This window comes from Rutidosis leptorrhynchoides, chromosome 1 (assembly GCF_046630445.1).
Source record: "Rutidosis leptorrhynchoides isolate AG116_Rl617_1_P2 chromosome 1, CSIRO_AGI_Rlap_v1, whole genome shotgun sequence".
Classification (NCBI taxonomy): Eukaryota; Viridiplantae; Streptophyta; class Magnoliopsida; order Asterales; family Asteraceae; genus Rutidosis; species Rutidosis leptorrhynchoides.
The window spans coordinates 175,147,669-175,174,799 of record NC_092333.1 but is presented as its reverse complement, the minus strand read 5'-3'; the positions used below and the strand labels follow the sequence as shown (position 1 = coordinate 175,174,799).

The 27,131-nt window shown below is 33.7% G+C and overlaps 1 protein-coding gene and 1 non-coding gene across 2 annotated transcripts in view; one reads left to right on the top strand and one right to left on the bottom strand.

Annotated features, from left to right (window-relative positions):
• Positions 1 to 27,131, bottom strand: part of LOC139891921 (uncharacterized) — a 51,510-nt gene that overhangs the window by 16,111 nt on the left and 8,268 nt on the right. The gene's annotated exons all lie outside the window — the stretch shown is intronic.
• LOC139887155 (small nucleolar RNA R71) lies at positions 10,130 to 10,236 on the top strand. The gene has a single exon (XR_011772997.1). It is a non-coding gene; the product is annotated as a small nucleolar RNA R71 (small nucleolar RNA).

The following is a 27,131-nucleotide window of genomic DNA, read 5'->3' as shown; positions in this document are numbered from 1 at the left end:
CTCACCAAAGTGAGAACAAGAACATCGGGCTACAACTATTAAACAAAACGTTTCCACAAGTGACGGAGTCGGTAATTGGGGTAAGAAATGAGGTTTTTAGATTATTACGGGACTGTTGGACATTACGTAACCCTCGTCCCTTTGATGACGTTACAACATGCTGTCTTATCAACGGCCATAACGGTTATGTTGCACAAGACCAAGGATGGGAAGTAGTCCTAGTAAAACCAGAATGCATGACTTGTTTCTGGACATATGAATTACGTGTCTTTATTGCCTTTGCCGAACGACTTGTGTACTAGCTAGAATTGTCCTCACAACTATCTTGTATCAAAGTTATTGTGTGCTATATTTCATGCTTTATGTAAAATAAGCGGTATTGTAAGTTTGTAAAATATTGTATAAAAGTTTGAACGCGAAATATTATTACAATCAGTTTTTCATATAGAATTGTAGTAGTTGAATTGTATATTAGCTACTAAGTATGAACTTAACGGGTAGGTACTACCCGAATTTAAACTTATAAAACGCTAATATGAAGAAAAAGCTTTTATAAATGAGTTCATATTATGCTACGAAATACTATTAACTACTCTTAATATTCTGTATGATTAACTTGTTCCATTTAACTATTTTGAAGGAAATGGCACCGACTACTCGACACACCGTGAATATGAATGAAGAGGAATTCCGTACTTTTCTAGCTTCAAACATAGCCGCAGTACAGGCTGCGTTACATACCAACAATAACCTTGGATCTAGCAGTACAGGAAATCATGTAGGATGCACCTACAAAGAATTCACTGCCTGCAAACCTTTGGAATTTGATGGAACCGAAGGACCGATCGGATTGAAACGGTGGACCGAGAAGGTTGAATCGGTGTTTGCCATAAGTAAGTGTACTGAAGAGGACAAAGTGAAGTACGCTACGCATACCTTCACAGGTTCTGCGTTAACATGGTGGAATACCTATCTAGAGCAAGTGGGACAAGATGATGCGTACGCACTACCGTGGTCAGCATTCAAGCACTTGATGAACGAGAAGTACCGTCCCAGAACCGAGGTCAATAAGCTCAAGACAGAACTTAGAGGGTTACGAACCCAAGGATTTGATATTACCACGTACGAAAGACGATTCACAGAATTGTGCCTATTGTGTCCGGGAGCATTCGAAGATGAGGAAGAGAAGATCGACGCGTTTGTGAAAGGATTACCGGAAAGAATCCAAGAAGATATAAGTTCACACGAGCCCGCCTCCATACAACAGGCATGTAGAATGGCTCACAAACTAGTGAACCAGATTGAAGAAAGAATTAAAGATCAGACTGCTGAAGAGGCCAATGTGAAGCAAGTCAAAAGAAAGTGGGAGGAAAACGGTGATAAGAATCACCAATACAACAACAACAGTAATTACAACAATAATCGCAACAATTATCCCAACAATCGCAACATCAATCGCAACTACAACAAACGGCCCAACAACAACAACAACAACAACAACAACAGCAACTACAACAATCATCCCAACAACAATAATAACCGCAACAACAACAACAATCAGAAGCAGCTATGCCAAAGGTGTGAAAAGAATCACTCGGGGTTCTGCACCAAATTTTGCAACAAGTGTAAAAGAAATGGTCATAGTGCGGCGAAGTGTGAGGTCTATGGACCAGGGGCTAATAGAACGAAAGGAACAAATGGTGTCGGAACGAGTAATGGCGGAGCAAGTAGTGTCGGAGCAAGTTATGCCAATGTAGTTTGTTATAAATGTGGAAAACCAGGCCACATTATTAGAAATTGCCCGAACCAGGAGAACACGAATGGACAAGGCCGTGGAAGAGTTTTCAATATTAATGCGATAGAGGCACAGGAAGACCCGGAGCTTGTTACGGGTACGTTTCTTATTGACAATAAATCTGCTTACGTTTTATTTGATTCGGGTGCGGATAGAAGCTATATGAGTAGAGATTTTTGTGCTAAATTAAGTTGTCCATTGACGCCTTTGGATAGTAAATTTTTACTCGAATTAGCAAATGGTAAATTAATTTCAGCAGATAATATATGTCGGAATCGAGAAATTAAACTGGTTAGCGAAACATTTAAGATTGATTTGATACCAGTAGAGTTAGGGAGTTTTGATGTGATAATCGGTATGGACTGGTTGAAAGAAGTGAAAGCGGAGATCGTTTGTTACAAAAATGCAATTCGCATTATACGAGAAAAAGGAAAACCCTTAATGGTGTACGGAGAAAAGGGCAACACGAAGCTACATCTTATTAGTAATTTGAAGGCACAAAAACTAATAAGAAAAGGTTGCTATGCTGTTCTAGCACACGTCGAGAAAGTACAAACTGAAGAAAAGAGCATCAATGATGTTCCCATTGCAAAAGAATTTCCCGATGTATTTCCGAAAGAATTACCGGGATTACCCCCACATCGATCCGTTGAATTTCAAATAGATCTTGTACCAGGAGCTGCACCAATAGCTCGTGCTCCTTACAGACTCGCACCCAGCGAGATGAAAGAACTGCAAAGCCAATTACAAGAACTTTTAGAGCGTGGTTTCATTCGACCAAGCACATCACCGTGGGGAGCTCCTGTTTTGTTTGTCAAGAAGAAAGATGGTACATTCAGGTTGTGTATCGACTACCGAGAGTTGAACAAACTTACCATCAAGAACCGCTACCCACTACCGAGAATCGACGACTTATTTGATCAACTACAAGGCTCGTCTGTTTATTCAAAGATTGACTTACGTTCCGGGTATCATCAAATGCGGGTGAAAGAAGATGATATTCCAAAGACTGCTTTCAGAACACGTTACGGTCATTACGAGTTTATGGTCATGCCGTTTGGTTTAACTAATGCACCAGCTGTGTTCATGGACCTTATGAACCGAGTGTGTGGACCATACCTTGACAAGTTTGTCATCGTTTTCATTGATGACATACTTATTTACTCAAAGAATGACCAAGAACACGGTGAACATTTGAGAAAGGTGTTAGAAGTATTGAGGAAGGAAGAATTGTACGCTAAGTTTTCAAAGTGTGCATTTTGGTTGGAAGAAGTTCAATTCCTCGGTCACATAGTGAACAAAGAAGGTATTAAGGTGGATCCAGCAAAGATAGAAACTGTTGAAAAGTGGGAAACACCGAAAACTCCGAAACACGTACGCCAGTTTTTAGGACTAGCTGGTTACTACAGAAGGTTCATCCAAGACTTTTCCAGAATAGCAAAACCCTTGACTGCATTAATGCATAAAGGGAAGAAATTTGAATGGAATGATGAACAAGAGAAAGCGTTTCAGTTATTGAAGAAAAAGCTAACTACGGCACCTATATTGTCATTGCCTGAAGGGAATGATGATTTTGTGATTTATTGTGACGCATCAAAGCAAGGTCTCGGTTGTGTATTAATGCAACGAACGAAGGTGATTGCTTATGCGTCTAGACAATTGAAGATTCACGAACAAAATTATACGACGCATGATTTGGAATTAGGTGCGGTTGTTTTTGCATTAAAGACTTGGAGGCACTACTTATATGGGGTCAAAAGTATTATATATACCGACCACAAAAGTCTTCAACACATATTTAATCAGAAACAACTGAATATGAGGCAGCGTAGGTGGATTGAATTATTGAATGATTACGACTTTGAGATTCGTTACCACCCGGGAAAGGCAAATGTGGTAGCCGATGCCTTGAGCAGGAAGGACAGAGAACCCATTCGAGTAAAATCTATGAATATAATGATTCATAATAACCTTACTACTCAAATAAAGGAGGCGCAACAAGGAGTTTTAAAAGAAGGAAATTTAAAGGATGAAATACCCAAAGGATCGGAGAAGCATCTTAATATTCGGGAAGACGGAACCCGGTATAGGGCTGAAAGGATTTGGGTACCAAAATTTGGAGATATGAGAGAAATGGTACTTAGAGAAGCTCATAAAACCAGATACTCAATACATCCTGGAACGGGGAAGATGTACAAGGATCTCAAGAAACATTTTTGGTGGCCGGGTATGAAAGCCGATGTTGCTAAATATGTAGGAGAATGTTTGACGTGTTCTAAGGTCAAAGCTGAGCATCAGAAACCATCAGGTCTACTTCAACAACCCGAAATCCCGGAATGGAAATGGGAAAACATTACCATGGATTTCATCACTAAATTGCCAAGGACTGCAAGTGGTTTTGATACTATTTGGGTAATAGTTGATCGTCTCACCAAATCAGCACACTTCCTGCCAATAAGAGAAGATGACAAGATGGAGAAGTTAGCACGACTGTATTTGAAGGAAGTCGTCTCCAGACATGGAATACCAATCTCTATTATCTCTGATAGGGATGGCAGATTTATTTCAAGATTCTGGCAGACATTACAGCAAGCATTAGGAACTCGTCTAGACATGAGTACTGCCTATCATCCACAAACTGATGGGCAGAGCGAAAGGACGATACAAACGCTTGAAGACATGCTACGAGCATGTGTTATTGATTTCGGAAACAGTTGGGATCGACATCTACCGTTAGCAGAATTTTCCTACAACAACAGCTACCATTCAAGCATTGAGATGGCGCCGTTTGAAGCACTTTATGGTAGAAAGTGCAGGTCTCCGATTTGTTGGAGTGAAGTGGGGGATAGACAGATTACGGGTCCGGAGATTATACAAGAAACTACCGAGAAGATCATCCAAATTCAACAACGGTTGAAAACCGCCCAAAGTCGACAAAAGAGCTACGCTGACATTAAAAGAAAAGATATAGAATTTGAAATTGGAGAGATGGTCATGCTTAAAGTTGCACCTTGGAAAGGCGTTGTTCGATTTGGTAAACGAGGGAAATTAAATCCAAGGTATATTGGACCATTCAAGATTATTGATCGTGTCGGACCAGTAGCTTACCGACTAGAGTTACCTCAACAACTCGCGGCTGTACATAACACTTTCCACGTCTCGAATTTAAAGAAATGTTTTGCTAAAGAAGATCTCACTATTCCGTTAGATGAAATCCAAATCAACGAAAAACTTCAATTCATCGAAGAACCCGTCGAAATAATGGATCGTGAGGTTAAAAGACTTAAGCAAAACAAGATACCAATTGTTAAGGTTCGATGGAATGCTCGTAGAGGACCCGAGTTCACCTGGGAGCGTGAAGATCAGATGAAGAAGAAATACCCGCATCTATTTCCAGAAGATTCATCAACACCTTCAACAGCTTAAAATTTCGGGACGAAATTTATTTAACGGGTAGGTACTGTAGTGACCCGAACTTTTCCATGTTTATATATATTAATTGAGATTGATATTTACATGATTAAATGTTTCCAACATGTTAAGCAATCAAACTTGTTAAGACTTGATTAATTGAAATAGGTTTCATATAGACAATTGACTACCCAAGTTGACCGGTGATTCACGAACGTTAAAACTTGTAAAAACTATATGATGACATATATATGGTTATATATATAGTTAACATGATATTATGATAAGTAAACATATCATTAAGTATATTAACAATGAACTATATATGTAAAAACAAGACTACTAACTTAATGAATTTTAAACGAGACATATATGTAACGATTATCGTTGTAACGACATTTAAATGTATATATATCATATTAAGATATATTAATATATCATAATATCATGATAATATAATAATTTAACATCTCATTAGATATAATAAACAATGGGTTAACAACATTAATTGAGATCGTTAACTTAAAGGTTTCAAAACAACACTTACATGTAACGACTAACGATGACTTAACGACTCCGTTAAAATGTATATACATGTAGTGTATTTAGATGTATTAAAATACTTTTGGAAGACTTCAAGACATATATCGAAACACTCATACTTAACGAAAATGGTTACAGTTACTTTCCCATTCTTTTCTTTCATCAAGAATTCTAGTCGTATTCTTACCCGTATTATACACAGCTTCAAAACGTACTTACTATGGGTATATACCAATAGGAACTAGCATGGGATTCCACTCTTGATTATGTCATGTATGACTAATCAATTTTAACTTCTACCATGAGCTAGTCAACTAACTAGAACTCCTTTTAACCCCACTCACCACTCACCAATTAACACTCATCATTCACTCCATTTCACTTCCAAATCTCTTTCTAATTCTCTCTCAACACACCCACACTATTATGAACGTATTTTTCCAGTAGTTAATCATAATCTTCATCAAAAATCACTTCAAGAATCAAGCTATAATCATCATAGGAAGAACACTTCAAGAATACTTCAAAAATCCCTTCAAGTTTACTAATTTACTTCCAAGCTTTCTAATCCATTCCAAGTAATCATCTAAGATCAAGAAACCTTTGTTATATACAGTAGGTTATCTTTCTTATTCAAGGTAATATTCATATTCAAACTTTGATTCAATTTCTATAACTATAAACTATCTTAATTCGAGCAAAAATCTTACTTGAACTTGTTTTTGTGTCATGATCCTACTTCAAGAACTTTCAAGCCATCCAAGATCCTTTGAAGCTAGATCATTTCTTGTCACTTCCAGTAGGTTTACCTACTAAACTTGAGGTAGTAATGATGTTCATAACATCATTCGATTCATATATATAAAACTATCTTATTCGAAGGTTTAAACTCGTAATCACTAGAACATAGTTTAGTTAATTCTAAACTTGTTCGCAAACAAAAGTTAATCCTTCTAACTTGACTTTTAAAATTAACTAAACACATGTTCTATATCTATATGATATGCTAACTTAATGATTTAAAACCTGGAAACACGAAAAACACCGTAAAACCGGATTTACGCCGTCGTAGTAACACCGCGGGCTGTTTTGGGTTAGTTAATTAAAAACTATGATAAACTTTGATTTAAAAGTTGTTATTCTGAGAAAATGATTTTTATTATGAACATGAAACTATATCCAAAAATTATGGTTAAACTCAAAGTGGAAGTATGTTTTCTAAAATGGTCATCTAGACGTCGTTCTTTCGACTGAAATGACTACCTTTACAAAAACGACTTGTAACTTATTTTTCCGACTATAAACCTATACTTTTTCTGTGTAGATTCATAAAATACAGTTCAATATGAAACCATAGCAATTTGATTCATTCAAAACGGATTTAAAATGAAGAAGTTATGGGTAAAACAAGATTGGATAATTTTTATCATTTTAGCTACGTGAAAATTGGTAACAAATCTATTCCAACCATAACTTAATCAACTTGTATTGTATATTATGTAATCTTGAGATACCATAGACACGTATACAATGTTTCGACCTATCATGTCGACACATCTATATATATTTCGGAACAACCATAGACACTCTATATGTGAATGTTGGAGTTAGCTATACAGGGTTGAGGTTGATTCCAAAATATATATAGTTTGAGTTGTGATCAATACTGAGATACGTATACACTGGGTCGTGGATTGATTCAAGATAATATTTATCGATTTATTTCTGTACATCTAACTGTGGACAACTAGTTATAGGTTACTAACGAGGACAGCTGACTTAATAAACTTAAAACATCAAAATATATTAAAAGTGTTGTAAATATATTTTGAACATACTTTAATATATATGTATATATTGTTATAGGTTCGTGAATCAACAGTGGCCAAGTCTTACTTCCCGACGAAGTAAAAATCTGTGAAAGTGAGTTATAGTCCCACTTTTAAAATCTAATATTTTTGGGATGAGAATACATGCAGGTTTTATAAATGATTTACAAAATAGACACAAGTACGTGAAACTACATTCTATGGTTGAATTATCGAAATCGAATATGCCCCTTTTTATTAAGTCTGGTAATCTAAGAATTAGGGAACAGACACCCTAATTGACGCGAATCCTAAAGATAGATCTATTGGGCCTAACAAACCCCATCCAAAGTACCGGATGCTTTAGTACTTCGAAATTTATATCATATCCGAAGGGTGTCCCGGAATGATGGGGATATTCTTATATATGCATCTTGTTATTGTCGGTTACCAGGTGTTCACCATATAAATGATTTTTATCTCTATGTATGGGATGTGTATTGAAATATGAAATCTTGTGGTCTATTGTTACGATTTGATATATATAGGTTAAACCTATAACTCACCAACATTTTTGTTGACGTTTAAAGCATGTTTATTCTCAGGTGAATATTAAGAGCTTCCGCTGTTGCATACTAAAATAAGGACAAGATTTGGAGTCCATGTTTGTATGATATTGTGTAAAAACTGCATTCAAGAAACTGATTTCGATATAACATATTTGTATTGTAAACCATTATGTAATGGTCGTGTGTAAACAGGATATTTTAGATTATCATTATTTGATAATCTACGTAAAGCTTTTTAAACCTTTATTTATGAAATAAAGGTTATGGTTTGTTTTAAAAATGAATGCAGTCTTTGAAAAACGTCTCATATAGAGGTCAAAACCTCGCAACGAAATCAATTAATATGGAACGTTTTTAATCAATAAGAACGGGACATTTCAGCTTTATCAACAGAAAAGGTAACACTCTCGTCCTCTATACTTAGGGTCAGTTTCTTACCAAACAAGTCTATTATTGCTTTAGCCGTGTTTAAGAATGGTCTTCCTAATATGAGAGGAACTCGAGAATCTTCTTCCATGTCCAGAATAACAAAATCTACTGGAAATAATAAAGTACCAACTTTAACTAGCATGTTCTCCATTACCCCTCTAGGATATTTTACTGATCGATCGGCTAGTTGTATGCTTATTCGTGATGGTTTCGATTCTCCAAGGTCTAGTTAAGCGTATAGTGAATACGGCATTAAATTTATACTAGCACCTAAGTCTGCCAATGCTTCTATTGAACTAAGACTACCCAGAAAACATGGAATTATGAAACTTCCTGGATCTGATAATTTTTCTGGTATTTTATTCAACAGCACTGCAGAACAATTAGCATTCATAGTAACAGCCGAGAGTTCTTCCATTTTCTTTCTATTTGTGATTAGATCTTTCAAGAATTTAGCATATCTAGGCATTCCTGAAATCACATCAATGAAAGGAAGATTTGCATTTATTTGTTTAAACATATCCAAGAATTTGGATTGCTCGGATTCAAGTCTCTCTTTTCTCATTTTACTCGGGTAAGGAAGTGGTGGTTGGTATGGTTTAACATAAGGTTTAGCCTTAACTGTGTTATCTTCATTAACCTTTTCAACTACCGGTTCTATTTCCTTATCTTACTCAGATTGTGGTTCTTGTGGAGTAGAAATAGCTTCATCAGAAATTACAGGTATTTCAGGTGGTTTAAGTGTAATACCACTTCTCGTGGTAATGGCTTTAGCTGTTTCATTCTGGGGGTTAGCATTTGTATCACTAGGTAAACTTCCCGGTTTTCTTTCACCTATTAACCTTACTAGGTTGCTCACTTCTTGTTCCAGATTTTGAATAGAAGCTTGTTGATCTCTAAATGCTTGAGCATTTTGTTCATTGGTTTGTTTCTGAGATATGAAAAATTGAGTTTGAGATTCAACTAGCTTCGACATCATATCTTCTAAATTTGGCTTTTTATCATCCGTTTTTGGTGGTTTGTTTTGAAAAATAGGTCTTTGCTGATTGTAAGTATTGTTAGATACTTGTTGATTGCTTGGACCTTGTTGGTTGTTGTATGGAACATTTCGGTTATAGTTCTAATTTTGATTGTAGATTGGTCTTGGCGATTGATAATTATTCTGATAATTATTTCCAGGCCTTTGGTTCATGTATGAAACATTCTCTCTTTGTTCCATTGTTTGTTCAATACTGAGACAATCTTTTGTTAAATGTGGTACTCCACACTGCTCACAACTAATTCTTATTGAGTGAATATCCTTAGTCATCTTTTCCATTCGTCTCTCGACAACATCTATCTTTGCGGAAATGGAATCTAAGTCATGGCTAGAATCGGCTCTAGCTGCTTTAGATGATCTACCGGTATCTTTTTCTTGGTGTCACTCATGTGAGTGGGAAGCAGTGTTATCAATAATTTTATAAGCGTCAGTTGCGGTTTTCTTCATAATGGAACCACCAGCTGCTATATCTATGTCTTTCCTTGTAGTGATGTCGCATCCTTGGTAAAATATTTGTACTATTTGACAAGTGTCTAAACTATGTTGCGGACATCCTCTCAATAACTTTCCAAATCTTGTCCATGCTTCATATAAAGTTTCATTTGGCTTTTGCGTGAACGTAACAATTTCTCCTTGAAGTCTTACGGCTTTAGATGCCGGAAAGAATTGTTTAAGAAATTTTTCAACTAAAACGTCCCATGTATCAATCGCCCCTTCAGGTAACGATTCTAACCAATCTTTGTCTTCTCCCTTTAAAGTCCAGGAAAATAACATGAGATATATCTGTTCATCATCCACTTCTCTTATTTTAAATAAAGTACAGATCCTATTAAATGTACGAAGATGTTCGTTTGGATCTTCCTTCGGCGCACCACTAAATTAGCATTGATTAGTTACCATGTGTAGGATTTGTCCTTTGATTTCATAATCTGGCGCATTAATGTCAGGTTGAGTAATTGCGTGACCTTGGCCAGTGCGTTTAGCTCTCATTCGGTCTTCCATACTTAGAGGTTCCAGATTTTCCATGATTGAATTTGTTGAATCTGAATCACTAGAGTATTCTGATTTAATGGTTGGTTCCTCGACAATCTCCGTTTGAATGATTGGTGGTTCCGGAGGAACGATTAGTGGTTCAGGATCTCTGAATTGTCCCTGAATATCCTCCGGATTCTCAATTGTGAGGTCGGGTTCAAAAAATGGATTATCGGAAATTTGAATTTGAGTACTTGGTCGACTGGATGACGATTCTAAAGAAAAATCAACGGCGACAATATTGGCTAAATGTCTTGATCGAGTTACAGGTGGTGAACGTATAAAAGGTGGTGAACGTTTTGCTCGGTGCATTCACTGAATATCCTATTAGTTATAAAAGATAAAAAAATTATATAAGTTATCAAAATAATAGACTTTTCTGCTTTTGCCCACGTTTCGAATAGCCAATAGATGCAGCAGGTAGCCAGAACCCTTTAAATCGGAAGCTCACAACTCAGCCACTAACAAATCCAACTATTACTACGAAGCAGAAAATTTGGATGTCTATCAATTTAATCACTTAAAATAATTTTTCGTTGAAATTTAAAGAAATTTTAGAGAAGAAATAGAAAATTCTAAATCCTAAAAACTAGAGCGGCGAGAAATAAGAAAGAAAAAGAGCGCGTCGAAAAACGTCGAAAAATAATAAAAAGAACGTAGCGCGTCGAAACTTAAAAGTCTAAAAACTAAGAATTAAAAGTTGCGTCTAAAAATATTAAAGCTTAAAAGAAATACTATATCCAAAACGATAATAACTTAAAAAGTACTAAAATTTATAAAATGACGTCGAAAAATTCTAAAGCACCTAAATCTTAGTCTAAAGAAAAAGCACTTAAGGAATTTTACGGCAAAGTCTAAAAATCTAGAAAAAAAATAACTACGGCAAAAACTATGACTTAAAACTAAATACGAACGAAAAATACAAATATTACGTTAAAACAAATAAAAAGATACAAAATATAAAAATAAACTTAAAGTTGTAAAAAGCACAATTTTTATAAAAATATTATTTTTATATTATTTATTTATAAAAGTATTAATTTTATAATTTATTAAAACTAATTAAACAAAATACTACAAATTAAATAATAAAACTAAACTAATTAATATATAATTAAAACCCTAATTAGGTTTATATTAATAATTATTATTAATTAAAAACCCTAATTTCTGTCGACAGAGGTATCAAACGGGTCAAATCAAGCCATGCGATCGCATGGTTTGATAGTTAAATTTCCATGCGATCGCATGGAGTAAGGTTTCGGGCCAGGCTTTGGGCAGCAACAGTGATCGGGCCAAGTGGTTTTTTTCTGTTTTCTGTTTTTAATATATATAAATATTTATATAAAATAATAAAATACTTATATTTAAAAACTGAAATAAAAATACTTTCTAACTTTATATATTTTAAACAAACTTTTAAAAATAAATATATAGATACTTTTCTTTTTATATTTGTGTATTTTTAATATTTAAAACGTATATTTTTATATAAAGAACTTAATTTTTTTTTATATAGCGTTGCGCTTTCGGCGTTTTAGTTTCCCCGACAGCAGCGCCAAAAATACTTGATGTGCGTCGAGGTGTATACAAAATAGTAATAATTTTTACAAGGAAATACTATTAAATACGATACAATTTTACACAAGATATTTATTTATTTATAGAATGGATATACCTAAACCTTGCTACAACACTTATAGGCAGTGTACCTAATCGTACAGTAGTGTAGTTTTTAGTATCACTGAATATCCTATTAGTTTTCAAAAGGAAAGAAAAATTATATAAGTTATCCAATCAATAGACTTTTTTGATTTTGCCCACGTTTCGAATAGCCAAAAGATGCAGCAGAGGGGCAGGATTCGTTTGGTCTCAATATAATTGAGGACTGTTTGGCTCCAATAACCCGGTCCACGTACAAATCCAACTATTACTACGAACCAGAAAATTTTGATGTCTATCAATTTAACCACTTAAAATAAATTTTCGTAATTTTAAGAAATTTAGATAAGAAGTAGAAAAAATTCTAAGTCCTAAAACTAGAATGACGAGAAATAAAAAAGAAAAAGAGCGCGTCGAAAAAGAAAAAGAAAAGGGTTGAAAAATAAAAGGCGTAGGAAAATAAGAAATAAAAAGAAATGACTTATAGAACTTAAAAACACTCGAGTAACCCAACCTTATTACTATCACTAACTTAAAATTATAATCGCAAATTGAGATTACTAATTGGAATGATAATTGATACATAGGTAAAAGGTGTCTAAAAATATTAAAGCTTACAAGAAAAACTATATCCCAAATGGCAATATCTTAAAAAGAATCTAAAACTTAAAAAGGCGTCGCAAAATTCTAAAGTACCTAAATCTTAGTCTAAAGAAAAGGCACTTAAGGGATTTTACGGCAAAGCCTAAAAATCTAGAAGTAAAAAAAAATAACTATGGCAAAAACTATATCTTAAAACTAAATACGAGCGAAAAATACAAATATTACGCTAAAACAATTAAAAAGGGACAAAATATAAAAATATACAAAAAGTTGTAAAAAGTATAAAAATATTATTTTTATATTATTTATTTTATAAAACTATTACTTTTATATATATAAATAAAACTAATTAAAAATAATTATTACAAATTAATTAAATATTAAATTAAATAATAAATTAATTAACCCTAAATACTAATTAATTAATAATAATAATTAAAACTCCGTAATAAATGCCAAATTAGGGTTGCTGTGTGCCCGTGTCAGACAGCTCTGCGAGTTGCGGTATTTTCTTCTTCAAACTCCGCGAGTCGCGGGATATGAAAATTCAGATGACAGGCTGGTTTCGACAGGTTTCGTTTTACTTTTTTTTTATATTTTCTGTTTAAATATTTAAATAAAATATTTATAAAAACTAAATAAAAACTTATGTTTTAAAAACTAAAATAAAAATAGAAATACTTTATAATAAAAATCTTAAAACTAGATTTATATATTTATTTATTTATTTATTTTTTTTCGGTTTTTAATTTTATGTTCTAAATAAACACAAAATATTTAAATAAAACTTATATTTTTATAAAATAAAAATAAAGAAACTTTATAAAACTTAAATATTTAATAAACTCTTAAAAATATTTATATTTTTGTTTTTGTTTTCTATGTTTTCGAATATTTAAAACGTATTTTTACAAAAACGTATTTTTATAAAAGTAAACTAAATTTTTTTTTTTTTAAATATTTAGCGTTGCGCTTCCGGCTTTTAAGCTAGATTGTCCCCGGCAGCGGCGCCAAAAATACTTGATGTTAAAGCTAAGGGGTATAAAATATTATTAAATTTTAGCAGGAAATACTATTAAATACGATACAATTTTACACAAGATATTTATTTATTTATAGAATGGATATACTTAAACCTTGCTACAACACTTATAGGCAGTGTACCTAATCGTACAGTAGTGTAGTTTTTAGTAAGTCCGGTTCGTTCCACAGGGAAAATCTTTAAACAAAGCTTAACGCTATATTAGTTTACTTTTATAAAAATATAAATATATATATAAGTAATATTATTATTATAAAAGGGGGTTTTTACCGTTTAATGACCGGTTTGTCGATTTTAAAACTTTAGTCGCAGTTAAAACAAAATGTAAAATATTAAATAAATAAAAGACTTAATTTAAAGCGTAAAGTAAATAACGATAATGAAATTGCGATAAATAAAAGTGCGATAAAATAAACTTGCGATAATTAAAAAGTACGATAATTAAAAGTGCAATTAAATATAATAACAATAAATAAAAGTGCTATAATTAGAAGTGCATTTAAATATAAAATAAAGGAAATTAAATATGAAATAAAAGAATTATGCTTATTTAAACTTCCGTAATCATGATGTTTGACGTGTTGATTTTAGTTTTATGCCCATGGGTTAATTGTTCTTTGTCCTGGATTATTTAATATGTCCATACGGATTTGTCCATAATAGTCCATCAGTCATAAATATAAAGAGCGAAAGCCTTCGTCAAATTATTCTTATTCCCGAAGTCAAATATTCCAACTAATTGGGGATTCGAATTGTAACAAGGTTTTAATACTTTGTTTAATGAATACACCAGGTTATCGACTGCGTGTAAACCAAGGTTTTACTACTTTGTTAACAATTACACCAAATTCCCTTGAATGTAATTCACCCCTATTTCAACAAGTCTATTAACTATTAATCCAGTTCCGTGTCCGGTAAAATGAATAATTATTGGTATTTATAGATATCCCGCCCACCGTACCCAGTCAAGCGTATGTGGTTATATATAAATACGTCGAATTATAAGTTTGTATATTAAATTAACAAGGTATTTTTTAGTTAATATAAAACCCATTAATATCTCATAGTCTAATTTCCACAAGTGTCGTTTTTTTTATCCAAACCCCAATTATGGTACAAAGCCCAATTACCCAATTTTAGTAATTAGCCCAACATCATGATTACTTCAGATTAAATAAGCATAATAATAACTTAGCTACGAGACATTAAATTAAAAAGGTTGAACATAACTTACAATGATTAAAAATAGCGTAGCGTTACACGGACAGAATTTCGACTTACACCCTTACAACATTCGCTAACATACCCTTATTATTAGGATTAAAATTAAACTTAAAATTAAAATATAAATTATAAATATAAATATTACGTATAGATATAGAGAGATTGATATATTATGATTTTTTACGATCAGAATGCGCGAGCTTTATAGGCAGTTTAAACATTTGGGGCTCCACGACTCGCGGCCCTTTTCTTCTTCAAACTCCGCGAGTTGCGGAGATCGTTTTTACAGCTCACCCACATTTGGCTCTTTGTTTGCCGACGATTTATTTTATAAATATAATATATATATATATATAATTAATATAATTAATTATATATTATATTATATTTATATACATAGTTAACTTGTAATTTTTAGTCCGTTGCGTCGAGCGTTGAGAGTTGACTCTGGTCCCGGTTCCGGATTTTCGAATGTCCCTGCGTACAATTTAATATCTTGTACTTTGCATTTTGAATCTTGTACTCTTGTAATTTCGAGACGTTTCTCATCAATAATTGGAACCTCTTTGATTGTCTTTTGTACTTTTGAGCTTTTTGGTCGTTTGCGTTTTCAATTCGTCGAATCTGTCTTTTGTCTTCACCTTTTATTATTTAAACGAATATCACTTGTAAATAGAACAATTGCAACTAAAAGCTTGTCTTTCTTGGGAATAATGCTATGAAATATATGTTCGTTTTTAGCATTATCAAATATTCCCACACTTGAGCGTTGCTTGTCCTCAAGCAATATAGTCTTGAAATACTAGAATCACTTCTTTATTCTTCACACTTTGTACATCAGTGATTTCTATACGGCGGTATAAACAATGGTAGTAACGATATGGTTTACAGTCCCACATGACTATAAAAATTTAGATCCATTAAGGAAATTGGATCTTTATGAAAACATTTGATCTTTTGAAAATTAAATCTAGTTTTTACCCTAGATAAGTTTTCCGAAATAACCCTTTACCGGTGTTTGCAAATTATTTTTGTGGGTTTGGTGGGTTTCAGATTTGAAAATTTTAGCTCAAAACTTGCGGTTTTGTGTCACCCACTTGCTAACCTTGTATTAGGAAAGCAACACGTCCAGTATACTTGCTCCGTATATTACCTTTCGGTAAACTACCGTCCGATTGTAAAGGAAAGCGTTGAACAAGCAACTGTTAAGGCAATGTCCCCTGACATGCTTTTAATTAAGGTCTATAACGTGTCGGACGCAATTACTATCCTTTGTAGGAGCAATAGTAAAGCTCACCCTTATGATTTTTCAGTCTGGCACAAGGTCCTGTCTTTGACCATGCTATGCAACCACCGTTCTTACGGTTGACACCCGATTTAGTTCAGGTGACCTAATAAATTCCAGGTGAATTCCTAGGATTTTACGTTCAATGGTAATGAACGCATTGAAAATGGGTTTTTAGAAAACAAATCGGTTTGTAATTTTAATCAAAATATTTTCTCGTTCAAGCTCGAGTTTAGATATCATTGAATTCCATGAGTTTGAATTCTCAATCTTTAAGGTCAATCTCAAGGATTGAGTAATATCAGTCTTAAAAGCTGATTTTTAATCTTTTAAGGAGATTATCCTTTCTGGGGATCTGGTTCATTAGTCTTATCAAGCTAATTTGCACGGTGTCCCCCCCATTGTACGAGATAAATCCTTCTCATGGTTAGGATAAATCTGACCACCTGGCGGCCCTGTTTGATGCTGAGGTCCGTGGATTTCCTGCTGATTTTAGTGATAACTTTTCTAGATTTTTCGTCAACCTACAGCTGGTCTGGACGACAACTTCCTGACCTAAATCAAGAAGCGCGTTTCTTTTTCGAAAGACTTTACTTCCTTTTAACGATGGAATTGATTCATCGTGTAGATCCATCTTTCTTACAGTAAATCAGGTAAAACTTTTTAGTTTAGTCCAAAGCAAAAGTATTTTCAGTTATTTGTACAAAAATATGTGACATATGTTTTGAATAACTTGGAGAATTTTCCAACACTTGGCTTTTATTTTCCTTTTTATTGTCCTCTATTCCATTTTAAATGAATTTTAATATTTTGGTTTGTTTCTCAATTTATGTCCTTTCCGAGGTAACAATAATTTCGGTGTTAAAACCTAGTTTTATCATTCATAAATATGTATAAACATGATTTTGAGTTCATTTAATTGAAAATTTTGAAAATTTTTACTAGAATTGGGTAGTCAGTATATAAGACTAGGGCTGTTCTTTATTATCAGAGAGCACTAGATTCTAATACAACTACTGCTTTACTAGTATTTTTAATGGTAACCAAGTGTTTAAGATAAAAATTTTAAAAATCCGAAAGAATTTAACCCCTTCCCACACTTAAGATCTTGCAATGCCCTCATTTGCAAGAAATCAGTAACAATTTAAATTATTGAGGGTGATTAGCGTAGAAATGATTAAATTTTACCAAAGTTTCCAAACATATTGTTGTTCGTGTTGAATGATAAATGGTGCACATCATTTGTTCATTCCGTCTTGTTGTTATTTCACATATATTTTGCATCTTGTCGTCAAAATTAGTTGCTTTTGCTGAACTTAATACCAGTCTTTGAAAATGCGTTGTTTTACCCTGTTGTGTACATAAGATAAACTGCAAACATATATACATATTTTTGAAGTTTGGTATATTACCCCACATTCAAAAATTATTAAAATCTAATAATAAAATTTAGAAAATAATAAAACTATTACAAATCCAACATAAGTATTAAATGTATCAACATTACAAATTATAAAATAAATAAAACTAAGTAGACTAGGGATGATACTGATACCAGTAGGGGTTCCATGCATAACCATATGTGCAATAAAATGCTTCGGCTGGGTTATACGTAGGATACGGTGGTTGAATCTCTATAGACCAGAGAGGGAATATGGGCGATGGAGTAGGAATATAGTTTCTACCTATATGTTGGCAATAAGCTATGATTTAGTTTTGATTTTGAACTTGCCAATCTTCAAATGCTCTATGTCTAGCATTTTCATACTCTTGTGAAGCTATAAACCTTTGCATTTCTGCCATTTCATTTCCCCCTCCTACATTACCTTGCTGTTGGTTTCTCTCAACCTGTGGATGTCTACCATGGTATTGTACTGCGGAGTTATTTCGCCTCTTCAAAACCTTCGCACCATGGTATACATTTAAACCTATTGTATCGCGGGGTTCTGGTTCTTCGACTAATAATCCCCCCCGACTTATATCCACATCGAGATATTCAGCAATCAAAGTAATAAATATACCACCTCCTATTATGCTATGCGGTCTCATCCCCCTAACCATAGCTGATAAATAATAACCCACACAATAAGGTATACTTACAGCGCTTTGTGGGTCTCGAATACACATGTGGTAAAACAAATCCTGTTCATTTACCTTTTCCTTGTTCTTACCTCGTTATGTAATCGAATTGGCTAAAAACCTATGAATTACTCTTAATTCAGCTCTATCTATATCCAAATAAGAGTAATTTCCCCCTTTAAATCGGTGATGGCTAGTCATTTGACTCCATGCACCATGCGTATCAAAATTTTTGTCTATCTTCCTACCGTTCAATATCAACCCTCTACAATCGGCAGATGCTAACTCCTCAGGCGTATATATACGTAAAGCCTGAGCCATGTCTAGTAAAGACATGTGGCGCATCGAACCTCCTAACAAAAATCTAATAAAAGATCGATCGGTTAAACTAGCTACCCGATCATTTAATTCTATACTACACAACAATTCTTCACACCATACTTTATATACAGGTCTACGCATGTTGAATAACCGTACCCAATCGTTAAAAGTAGAATTACCATACCTCTGTGTAAGTAATTCCCTAATTGGCCCGGCCAATTCTACAGCTTCTAATGGTCCCCATTCTATGACCCTAGGTACTTCAACAGCTTTAGAATGAAGAGTATGCAAACCCCTTTGGTATTTTGGATAATCTATCCAAAGTCTGTCAAATCTCAGGTTCGGGTGCAAATCTTCCAAGTGCATATCAGAGAATGTCATGACTGGATGAGGTATATCTCGTTTGTAGTAGTTATCCACCTCCTGTTGTTCCGTATTCTCAGTAGGAGCATTGCGAGCTTGGGATGAAGATTCACCCCTTTCAGTCTGCAAAACACATCAAACACAATTTTTGTGCATCCAAATATGCATTAGTGTCAGCAAAATCATCAATCAAAATAATTACAATGACATGATCAATTTATATCAAACTTAAGCTCATTTACATATTTTCATCAAATCTACACTTTTACAAATAAGCATATACGAAAATGTTCTCCAAGTTCATAAGCATTCAACTCAAATAACATGTCAAAATAATCATTACTAGCAATTAAACAAGTTTCAAATGGCATTATCTCTCAAAAATCAAGTTCATGAATTTTAGACTTGAAAAAGTCCACTTTAATTCTCAAAATCATGTTTTAGGCTCAAAGTTTGGATCATTTAACTACCTAAACATGTTACACTACTTATTTTAGCAACAATTCATGACAAAAATCGGCCATAACCTATTTATATCAAAAAGCCCCAAATTTGCTCAAGTAACAAACCCTAGATTACTCAAAATTTGAAGTTTAAGGCTTCTAATCATGTTAAATAGCATCATTCTAGGTTATACAAGCATAATACATAAACAATTTAAGCATAATTACACTAAAAAACATCAAAATCAAATTGAGTATAAAATTGCTCAAGAACACTAATTTTCGGATTAAATGGTGTTTAGGTGTAGAAATTTACCGTTTTTCTTGAGTAATTCCTTGATAGCATCCTTCTCAACATGATTTTAGTAAAATATTTGATGATTATCGGTCAAAAATTACGAATTTGGGAGGTCTTTTTCGGGTTTTTGCGCAGTATTTTCGGGTTTTATTTCGCAGAATTTGGTGTGGTAGTGTGCAACTGAGCTGTTCTTTACGTTTTTATTTTTTTTTTGTATTTTGGTCCCTCCGCGAGTCGCGGTGTTTGACCCTTCAAACTCCGCGAGTCGCGGAGTTTGTATTTTTTTTTATATATCTTATACTAATTAAAACAATTAAGTAATTAATTTTAAAATTTTGTTTACCTTGTTATTTAGGACGAGGTCGTTTCGGATCGATGTCCTAGTCCGTCCTTCAACAAAATTTTAAAATTTGTCTTTTTCAAGCGATTGTTTTAAAAGCTTAGATTTTTGGTTTTTTTTTTTTTTTTTTTTATGTTTTTGGCATACTTTAATTCAATAAGATTAAAAATAATGATAATAAAAGTTCTCGTCCCTCCCTCGGGTAAAGCAATTTCGGTTCAATGACCTAGTCTTCAACTTACAACGAATTTTAAAAATCATATTTTTAACTTAATGAGATAAAGTAAATTTTTGTTTTTAAATTCACATCAACTTAAATTAAAAATACATAAAATTCAAAATTAATATTAAAAATTCACACTAAACTTCAAATTTGAAATGCATAAAATTAAAAATTTATATTTTAAAAATTAAAAATTCACACCAAACTTAATTTAAAAATTCATATTATAAATTCACACCAAACTTATATTAATTTTTCAAATATTTACAATTTTAAATATATTGTTTTTACAAAGTTTACAATATTAATTTAAGATTTATATATTAATTTTAAAAACATGGTAAAAATAAAATTAAAAATCTTTTTGGCTTTTTATCCCACTTTAATCAATCAAATATTATCAAAAATATGCGCCCCTCTTTTCGGTAAAGTAATTTCGGTTCCAAGACCTAATTTAACTCATGACGAATTTTTGAAATATTTTGGGTTGATTGATTAAAGATATTTATACCTTAAGAATAAACGTTAAATTTCGCAGTGATGTAATAAATTTTTGTATGATATCAATAATTTCAGTAGCCAAACCTAATTTTATTTAATACCAATTTAATACTTTATAGCGAACAAATTAGCATTTATTATCAAAAGGTTAAAAAAAATAAAAATAAAAACTGTACAGACTTACCTGTGAGATAGTATTCTTAGTTATATGATCTATCACATTCATAAGATAGTCGGTTTAATTGATTTTCCATGGCTACATAGGCGTAACCTCGAGCATTTAGTGTTTTTTCTTCTAAACATATGAACGGTCCGTCTCTGCATAAAGTAACAAATTCGGTGTTTGAATAGGTTTGATTATTTGAACATTTACCTCCATGTGACCATTTTCCGCATTTGTGACATCTTTCTAGGTGTCGTGCTCTTCTTTTCGCTGCGAATTTTGATTTTCCTTTACCAAATTGTAACTTATTATCTTCGCATCTGGATTCTTTTCTTACTCCGTCCAATCTTTCTCTGATTACTGATACTATTTCACTCGAAAGTGTGTCATTATTACGTTTAGTGATCAAAGCGTGTAGCATTAGACCATGGTTTAGTTCACATGCAGTCTTCATTTCCTAAAAAAAATAAAAATTCAGAATGGGGGGAGAAGACTAGTTCTTTAGGGTCTGTTAGGGAAAGACCATTCGGGTTCCATTTTCGAGAACTACACGAAAACAGACAATCTAACTCTAACAGAAATACATATTATCCTTTAAAGACTTGATTCTCCCCACACTTAGTTAGCTGTGGTATCGAAATTGTGATTAACTTCGTTGTCAACTTCCATTGGACTATCTATGTAGTGTTTAACTCTGTGACCATTAACTTTAAATTCAATTCCATTTGAATTTATTAATTCTATCGTTCCGTATGGGAAAACTCTTTTGACTATGAATGGTCCAGACCATCGTGATTTTAATTTTCCAGGAAATAGCTTGAATCATGAATTGAAAAGAAGAACTCTGTCTCCTTCTTTAAATTCTTTTAAACTTCTGATTCTTTTATCATGCCATTTCTTCGTTCTTTCCTTATAGATTAACGAATTTTCGTATGCTTCATGTCTTAATTCTTCTAATTCATTTAGTTGACTTAACCATAGACGTCTAGCTTCATGTAAATCAAGATTGCATGTCTTCAAAGCCCAAAATGCTTTGTGTTCAATTTCTACTGGAAGATGACATGCTTTTTCGTAAACGAGTCTAAAAGGTGTGGTTCCAATTGGAGTTTTGTAGGCTGTTCTAAAAGCCCAGAGTGCATCCTCCAATTTAATGGACCATTCCTTCGGATTTGATCCTACGGTTTTCTCTAGAATACGTTTTAAAGCTCGGTTGGTATTTTCAACTTGTCCACTTGTTTGTGGATGATATGCAGTGGAGAGTTTATGAGTTACTCCATATCTTTTGAGAACTTTCTCAAGTTGATTATTACAGAAATGAGTACCCCGATCACTTATTAAAGCTTTCGGTGTTCCAAACCTTGCAAAACGACGTTTTAAAAAGTTGACTACAACTCGTGCATCATTAGTTGGGAGAGCTTGTGCTTCCGCCCATTTAGATACATAATCAATGGCAACGATAATATAAAGATTATTATGAGATTTTGGAAATGGACCCATAAAGTCAATACCCCAAATGTCAAATACTTCACATACTTGAATGACATTTTGTGGCATTTCATCATGTTGACTTATTTTTCCGGCCCTTTGACAAGCATCACAGGATTTGCAAAGAAGGTGTGCGTCTTTGTAAATTGTAGGCCAATAGAATCCAGCTTCATAAACTTTTCTTGCTGTTAGTTGAGGCCCATAATGCCCTCCTGTTGGTCCTGTGTGACAATGGTTTAAAATTTGACTAGCTTCATCTCCGAATACACATCGGCGTATTATTCCATCTGGAAAACTTTTAAACAGATGTGGATCTTCCCAAAAATAGTGTTTTATATCACTGAAGAATTTCTTTCGTTTTTGGTACGATAATCCTTTTTCAAGGAATCCACATACTAAGTAGTTTGCATAGTCTACAAACCATGGAATTTCATTATAATCTATCTTCAATAGATATTCATCAGGAAAGTTGTTTTGTAAGGCCGATTCATTTAGAACTTCTAATTCGGGATTTTCAAGACGAGAAAGATGATCAGCGGCGAGATTTTCTGCTCCTCTTTTATCTCGGATTTCAATATCGAACTCTTGTAAGAGTAAGATCCAACGGATTAATCTTGGTTTGGCATCTTGTTTTGAAAATAGGTATCTAAGAGCAGAATGGTCGGTATAGACCACCGTTTTTGCTAGAACGAGATATGAACGAAATTTGTCAAAAGCAAAGACAATAGCAAGGAGTTCTTTTTCAGTAGTTGTATAATTTGTTTGTGCTCCTTGTAACGTCTTACTAGCATAATATATAGGTTGAAATCGTTTTTCAATCCTTTGTCCTAAAACGGCTCCCATTGCAAAATCACTTGCATCGCACATTAATTCAAACGGTAGATTCCAATTTGGTGTTATCATGATTGGGGCATTAGTGAGTTTCTCTTTAAGAATATTAAAAGATTTGATACATTCATCTGAAAAGATGAATGGAGCATCCTTTTCTAGGAGTTTATTCATAGGAGTGGCAATTTTAGAAAAATCTTTTATGAAACGTCGGTAAAAATCGGCATGCCCTAGAAAACTCCTAACTCCTCTAACATTGGTGGGATGTGGAAGTTTAGCAATTACATCTACTTTAGCTCTATCCACTTCAATTCCTTCCTTCGAAATTTTATGACCAAGAACGATGCCTTCTTTAACCATGAAATGGCATTTCTCCCAATTAAGTACTAGATTTGATTGTTCGCATCTAATAAGCATTCGTTCCAAATTAACTAGACATGATTCAAATGTATCACCGAAGACTGAAAAGTCATCCATGAAAACTTCCATGCATTCTTCTATCATGTCATGAAAAATCGCCATCATACACCTTTGAAAGGTTGCAGGGGCGTTGCAAAGTCCAAATGGCATGCGTTTGTAAGCAAAAGTACCATAAGGGCACGTGAACGTGGTTTTCACTTGGTCTTCGGGTGCTAGTGGAATTTGAAAATATCCGAAAAATCCATCTAGAAAACAATAGTAACTATTTCCGGCTAACCTTTCCAACATTTGATCAATGAAAGGTAAGGGAAAGTGATCTTTTCTGGTGGCATCATTTAATTTTCTATAATCAATACACACACACCATCCAGTTACAGTCCTAGTAGGAATAAGCTCATTTTTCTCATTTGTAATGACAGTCATGCCACCCTTCTTAGGCACGCATTGAACTGGGCTTACCCATGGACTATCAGAAATTGGATATATTAAACCTGCATCTAGTAGTTTAATAATTTCTTTCTTAACTACATCTTGCACATTAGGATTTAGTCTTCGTTGGCGTTGCACATACGTTTTATGACCTTCTTCCATAAGGATTTTATGTGTGCAATACGAAGGACTTATTCCTTTAATATCATGAATCTTCCATGCAATGGCTGGTTTATGAGCTTTCAACACAGAAATGAGTTGTGATTTCTCATTTTCAGTAAGAGAAGATGATATTATTACAGGTAATTCAGATTCACCATGTAAATAAGCGTATTTCAAATGGTTTGGAAGTGGCTTTAACTCTAATTTCGGAGGTTCTTCTATCGATGATTTGTATCGATATCTGTCTTCTTCTTTTAGCATTTGAATTTCTTCTGTTGTTGTTTCATATCCATTAGCTATTAGTGTAGCTAACATTTCAGCTTCATCAATTTGTTCTGTTCCTTCTCCTAAAGAACATTCTCCTGTTCCTTGTAATTCTGGAAATTCTTCTAATAATTCTGCATGTGCATCTATAGTTTGAATATAATAACATGTATCATCTGCAGATTGTGGTTGTTGCATTACTCTATCAACTGAAAAGGTAACACTCTCGTCCTCTATACTTAGGGTCAATTTCTTACCAAACACGTCTATCATTGCTTTAGCCGTGTTTAAGAATGGTCTTCCTAATATGAGAGGAACTTGAGAATCTTCTTCCATGTCCAGAACAACAAAATCTACTGGAAATACTAAAGTACCAACTTTAACTAGCATGTTCTCCATTATCCCTCTAGGATATTTTATTGATCGATCGGCTAGTTGTATACTTATTCTTGCTAGTTTCAATTCTCCAAGGTCAAGTTTAGCGTATAGTGAATACGGCATTAGATTTATACTAGCACCTAAGTCTGTCAATGCTTCTATTGAACTAAGACTACCCAGAAAACATGGAATTGTGAAACTTCCTGGATCAGATAATTTTTCTGGTATCTTATTCAACATCACTGCTGAACAATTAGCATTCATAGTAACAGCCGAGAGTTCTTCCATTTTCTTTCTATTTGAGATTAGATCTTTCAAGAATTTAGCATATCTAGGCATTCCTGAAACCACATCAATGAAAGGAAGATTTACATTTATCTGTTTAAACATATCCAAGAATTTGGATTGCTCGGCTTCAAGTTTCTCTTTTTTCATTTTACTCGGGTAAGGAAATGGTGGTTGGTATGGTTTAACATAAGGTTTAGCCTTAACTGTGTTATCTTTATTAACCTTCTCAACTACCGGTTCTTTTTCCTTATCTTGATTAGGTTGTGGTTCTTGTGGAGTAGGAATAGCTTCATTAGAAGTTACAGGTATTTCAGGTGGTTTAAGTGTTGTACCACTTCTTGTGGTAATGGCTTTAGCTGTTTCATTCCGGGGGTTAGCATTTGTATCACTAGGTAGACTTCCCGGTTTTCTTTCACCTATTAATCTTGCTAGGTTACTTACTTCTTGTTCCAGATTTTGAATAGAAGCTTGTTGATTTCTAAATGCTTGAGCATTTTGTTCATTAGTTTGTTTTTGATATGTGAAAAACTGTGTTTGAGTTTCAACTAGCTTCGTCATCATATCTTCTAAATTCGGCTTTTTACATCGGGTTGTGGTGGTTTGTTTTGAAAATTAGGTCTTTGCTGATTGTAAGTATTGTTGGATACTTGTTGATTGCTAGGACCTTGTTGGTTGTTGTATGGAATATTTCGATTATAATTCTGATTTTGATTGTAAATAGGTCTTGGCGGTTGATGATTATTCTGATAATTATTTCCAGGCCTTTGGTTTAGATATGAAATATTCTCTCTTTGTTCCATTGTTAATTCAATACTGAGACAATCTTTTGTCAAATGTGGTCCTCCACACTGCTCACAACTAATTCGTATTGAGTGAATATCCTTAGTCATCTTTTCCATTCGTCTCTCCACAGCATCTATCTTTGCGGAAATGGAATCTAAGTCATGGCTAGAATCGGCTCTAGCTGCTTTAGATGATCTAACGATATCTTTTTCTTGGTGCCACTCATGTGAGTGGGAAGCAGTGTTATCAATAATTTTATAAGCATCAGTTTCGGTTTTCTTCATAATGGAACCACCAGCTGCTATATCTATGTCTTTCCTTGTGGTGATGTCGCATCCTTGATAGAATATTTGTACTATTTGACAGGTGTCTAAACCATGTTGCGGACATCCTCTTAATAACTTTCCAAATCTTGTCCACGCCTCATATAGAGTTTCATTCGGTTTCTGTGTAAACGTAACAATTTCTCCTTGAAGTCTTACGGCTTTAGATGCAGGAAAGAATTGTTTAAGAAATTTTTCAACTAAAACATCCCATGTATCAATCGCCCCTTCAGGTAACGATTCCAACCAATCTTTGGCTTCTCCCTTTAAAGTCCAGGGAAATAACATGAGATATATCTGTTCATCCTCAACTTCTCTTATTTTAAATAGAGTGCAGATCCTATTAAAGGTACGAAGATGTTCATTTGGATCTTCCTTCGGCGCACCACTAAATTGGCATTGATTAGTCACCATGTGTAGAATTTGTCCTTTGATTTCATAATCTGGCGCATTAATGTCAGGATGAGTAATTGCGTGACCTTGGCCAGTGCGTTTAGCTCTCATTCGGTCTTCCATGCTTAAAGGTTCCAGATTCTCCATAATTGATTTTGTTGAATCGGAATCACTAGAGGATTCTGATTTAATGGTTCGTTCCTCA